Raw genomic sequence first — 6,000 nt, 5'->3', positions numbered from 1 at the left:
CCATCAAACTCGGGTCAGACCTCCGAACTATTCTGACTCGAGTTGCTATATCTTTTCCGACTGATCCGACTTTCGGTTTTCCGAAAAACGTCCCGGGACCGTCGAAAAAATCCCATAGACGTAACATTGGATCAAACTTTGTGACCTCATAACTCCGCATCAGAATGTCACACAGACTTCTAACTGGGCTCATTTAACTCAGACTATCAAACTGCCAATGACTGATCACCTTTAAACTTTCTGGCCACGCCTTAGCAACCACTTTTGGACCCTAGAAACCGTCCCATAGACTTCCATTGCAAAAGACTCTCATTGACTTTACATTGGATCAAACTTTGTGAGCTCATAACTCTGCATCAAACTGTCCTACAGACTAATGGCTGAGCTCATTTAACTCAGTCTAGCCAGCAGCCAATCACTGATGGCCTTTAAACTTTCTAGCCACGCCCTAACAACCAGATACTGTGCCCTAGCAACTGTCCCATAGACTGCCATTAAAGAGGTTCAGACTGATATTGTCATGCTGCAGTGTGATAGAGATATGGGGGTTGTTTTTAACTGTTCATACTGGCAAGAAGCTTTGATACATCATCAGTCTAAGCTGTCAATCAACTCCATAGCAACAAAACAGACTAACCTAGCAACGATATAACACCAGCTATATCTCAGCATCAGAACATCGTAGAGAGGCGGGGGTTGGCTTGTTTGACTCATGCTTGCACACTATCTATCTATCTACCTCTATCTACCTATCTATCTATCTATCTATCTATCTATCTATCTATCTATCTATCTATCTATCTATCTATCTATCTATCTATCTATCTATCTATCTACCTCTATCTGTCTATCTATCTATCTATCTATCTATCTATCTATCTATCTATCTATCTATCTATCTATCTATCTATCTATCTATCTACCTCTATCTATCTACCTCTATCTATCTATCTATCTATCTATCTATCTATCTATCTATCTATCTATCTATCTATCTATCTATCTATCTATCTATCTATCTATCTATCTATCTATCTATCTATCCACCTCTATCTATCTATCTATCTATCTATCTATCTATCTATCTATCTATCTATCTATCTATCTATCTATCTATCTATCTATCTATCTATCTACCTCTATCTATCTATCTATCTATCTATCTATCTATCTATCTATCTATCTATCTATCTATCTACCTTTATATATCTATCTATCTATCCATCATGCTAACAACATGCTAATTCATGCTAGAATCATGCTAGTTACATGCTAATTCATGCTAGAATCATGCTAGTCACATGCTAATTCATGCTAGAATCATGCTAGTCACATGCTAATTCATGCTAGAATCATGCTAGTCACATGCTAATTCATGCTAGAATCATGCTAACAACATGCTAATTCATGCTAGAATCATGCTATTCACATGACAATTCATGCTAGAATCATGCTAACAACATGCTAATTCATGCTAGTAACATGCTAATTCATGTTAGAATCATGCTAACAACATGCTAATTCATGCTAGAATCATGCTAGTAGCATGCTAATTCATGTTAGAATCATGCTAACAACATGCTAATTCATGCTGGAGTCATGCTAAGAACATGCTAATTCATGCTAGAATGATGCTAACAACATGCTAATTCATGCTAGAATCATGCTAGTAACATGCTAATTCATGCTAGAATCATGCTAGTAACATACTAATTCATGCTAGAATCATGCTAACAACATGCTAATTCATGCTAGAATCATGCTAGTAACATGCTAATTCATACTAGAATCATGCTAACAACATGCTAATTCATGCTAGAATCGTGCTAATTCATGCTAAAATCATGCTAGTAACATGCTAATTCATGTTAAAATCATGCTAGGTACATGCTAATTCATGCTAGAATCATGCTAGTTACATGCTAATTAATGCTAGAATCATGCTAGTCACATGCTAATTCATGCTAGAACCATGCCAGTCACATGCTAATTCATGCTAACAACATGCTAATTCATGCTAGAATCATGCTAGTCAAATGCTAATTCATGCTAGAATCATGCTAGTCAAATGCTAATTCATGCTGGAATCATGCTAACAACATGCTAATTCATGCTAGAATCATGCTAGTAACATGCTAATTCATGCTAGAATCATGCTGGTAACATACTAATTCATGCTAGAATCATGCTAACAATATGCTATATCATGCTAGAATCATGCTAGTAACATGCTAATTCATGCTAGAATCATGCTAACAACATGTTAATTCATGCTAGAATCGTGCTAATTCATGCTAGAATCTTGCTAGTAACATGCTTATTCATGCTAACAACATGCTAATTCATGCTAAAATCATGCTAGTAAAATGCTAATTCATGCTAGAATCATGCTAACAACATGCTATTTCACGTTAGAATCATGCTAATAATATGCTTATCTATCTATCTATCTATCTATCTATCTATCTATCTATCTATCTATCTATCTATCTATCTATCTATCTATCTATCTATCTTTTCATACTTTTTAAAACTGTTTAAACTAAATAAACTATTACCGTCAGGCTTTCACAAGCCAGCCTCAAAGTTTGTTCTCAAACTTTAAGAATCTAGTTAAAACTGTTATGTTTAGAAATGTGCTAAAAAAAATCTTCTTTCCATTAAACAGAAGTTGAGGAAAAAATAAATAGGGGGCTAATCATTCTGACTTCAACTGTAAATTGTTTGCAACAATTTTGAAAACATAATTTTTTCAGTGTAGAGGGAATGATGAAACCATAAACAGGAAACCGTCTACCAACAGTCTACCCAGAGTATACATTTAGCTGCATAACTGCATAACTGCAGAACATGCTCATGATAAACAGAACATGGTTATCCATTGGTATAGCTGCTAATATAATTACTTTTAAAGTTATTGTTAATTATGTGAGCAGGGCATAATACTCCAGACAAATCTGTCTTTTAGAAAATGCTGCTTTAGTCCATGTGGAAAGGGTCGCCCCCTCATGGTATTTGCCATTAATGTCACACGAACAGCTACTAATGGATATTAATAATGAACTGGCATGAATATCATTGAGTTCATTGCACTCAATTAACCCAACACTGTAAAAATCTAAAAAGTTAGGGTAACTCAAACTGTCTTATGAGACTTATTGCATAAACTACTTAAGTTAAAAAATTAATCCTAATGAATACTGTGAACCTTATCCATTTGAGTAAATGAAGCAATTTGAGCACAGTAAAACCCAATAAATAAACTCAACTCAAGCCAACTGAATACTCTAAAACCCAATAAGTTAAGTCAACTCAAATCGTTTGAAGAAACCGATTGCAACAAACCATTTGAGTTAAAAACTAATCTATATGAGTACTGTGAACTTACTCCATTTAAGTTGAAGTAAAAAGATATTTAATTAACTCGTTACCTTCAAGCTGAGTTCAAAACTTTTCAGACGAGTAGAATCAACTTTCAGTCAGTTTTGAGTAAACTTCACTATTGTCATTTGACAAGTTGACTTAGGTTTTACAGCGAAGAATGTGTGGCGTGAGAAAACAAATATAGGATCAAAATATAATCAGATTTATTCTAAAGAAGTTATACAGTATCTAAACAACTTTATGCATCACTCTAACACTGCCACCTTACAGAGCAAATAACAGTCAGTTCATTTAACATTAAGAATAAACTGGACAAAGCACCATACAGTTTTCCACCATAAACATGTATGAAAGTTAGTATTCAATTATGGCATTAAACTTCATCCAAAATTGAGTGAACCTTTGAGAACAAAGGTCATTCTTGTATAAATCATTAACAAACAAACAAATATTAATATTAATATATAATATTTACAAAAATTAAATACAAATAAGAAGGGAATATTGCGAGAATGCTCCAGGCTGATTATAGAGGCCACGGAACATTTCTACCTCTACAGTGGTGTTTTACAAGTGGCATGAAGACAATGAATTATTCATAAAGCTATGTCTGGATCTTACAGTTCAGTAAACTCACTGCATGCTGCAATATAGTCAGTTGCATGTTTTCACGTACTCAGACATGCACAAGTATTTGAATATTATACATTATTGCTGATTATTGTTTTGTTGTTTTTATAATTAATCTAGATATACATTTGTTTGTCTTGCAGTCCTGCTATGATCTCAAAGTATTATTTTATAAATGTTCATAATTGTTAGTTTTGTGAATCTGTTTAAGTGGCTTTTTTCTGTTGAACAAAATTGAAGATATTTTGAAGAGTGTAAAACCAATAACCATTGACCTCTAGTAATATATTCTTTTGTGTTCAACAATAGAAAAAAAAAAACACAAAAAGGTAGGGTGAGTAAAATTATTATTTTTTTCTGATGACTTGTTTCTATTTCATGTGTGTACTTGTGATAATCTCTTAAGATGATTTAATGCTATATTCAGACGGCCCAAGAACACAAAAAATCATGTCAGATCTGGCTCATAAAATAATTGTGTTAATTTTGAGATGATGCATCAGATGAGTCATTTTATGGACCGGACAAAACAATTGAGTAAAATTACAGTTTAATAATTATTAATGTTTTTGTCAGGATTCTGAATTTATTGACATACTTAACTGCATATTTACATTCTCAAAGTTCTTGAAAATAATTCATAATTCAATCATTTGATATATTTTATTGTCAAATCCTACTGAGTAGCAGTGGTGGAAAGAGTCCTGAAAAGTCATACTCAAGTAAAAGTACCATTATTTACACAAAAAAATGTAGTGCAAGAAGAGTAAAAGTATCTGGTGAATAATACTCAACGTAGTAATGAGTATTACGCTGTGAAAGGCTGGTGCGTTTACATGCAATTTGTGCATGTGTGTGTAAACGTAACATTATGTAGTGCATTCAATTACTGTTTAAAGACATTTGGCAATTTCAGTCATCATACAGTAAACATCATTCTTCTCAGTACAGTACAGTCTCTGCATGTAAAGATTTTGGAAATTTTTGGCAATTTACTTTCTATGTGCGATTTGACTGGACAGGAATCAAAGGACTATTTTTCTACTTAACTTTTCTACTATCCCCATAGACAAAAAAAAAAAAGTGACCGCAGGTTGGAGGAAAAAGTGGAGTAAAAGTACCAACAAATGTACTTAAGAGAAAGTAAAATACACGTTTAAAAGTACTTAATTACAATTACAGAGAATAACTACTCAAAGTAATTTAAGTATTTGTAATGTGTTACTTTACACCACTGCTGAGTAGTGGCGCTCTCAAATCACATTCATGGACTAAATTCTTACCACTACATCTCAAACTGCAAAACCAACACAAATAAAGACATTAATCTCCTTGGTGTGAATTAACAAGTAGAGATTTTTTTCTCAGTGATGCTACTGCTGCCACCTGCCTGAAGTGAATGGCTGCCTCACAACAAACAATAAATTTAGAGCATTGGCAGGAGACTGTTTGGCAAACTGAAAACAACCTATATTAGGGGTATAACAGCAGAGAGCCAGTGAGATAGGAATCTGCAGAGAAATAGAGCGAGTGAGGATGCCACAGTGGGTGGGAAGAGGAAACAAAAGCGCCATTTTGATGAGAGATTAGTTTGATTAGTCCACAGCTGTGGCCATTGAAAGAAACCGAAGGAATGACGAGGAAACCGATGCATTAACACAGCTGTAATGATCACAATTTGTTAAAAAAATAATAATAAAATAAAAAATAAAAAAAATAAAAAATAAAAAAATAAATAAATAAATTCAGGCCTTCGTGACCTTCTTATTTCTTTATTTACTGGACCAAGATAAATATTAGATTTTTATATCAGTTTTTTTTTCCACTTGTTTGTGTATATAGCAATTTTACAACATTGTTTTATATCTCCGTATAGCCTCCCTATATCGAGTCCCTGGCTCCCTGATTGAGAAACTTTTTTATTATTATTATTTATTAATTTAAAAAAAAAAATGTTGATTATAAAACTGGTTCGATTCCAGAGAA

Source organism: Danio rerio, chromosome 7, assembly GCF_052040795.2.
Source record: "Danio rerio strain M-AB ecotype USA chromosome 7, GRCz13ab, whole genome shotgun sequence".
Taxonomy (NCBI): Eukaryota; Metazoa; Chordata; class Actinopteri; order Cypriniformes; family Danionidae; genus Danio; species Danio rerio.
The sequence above is the reverse complement of the archived record's forward strand: the minus strand, read 5'-3'. Positions refer to the sequence as shown.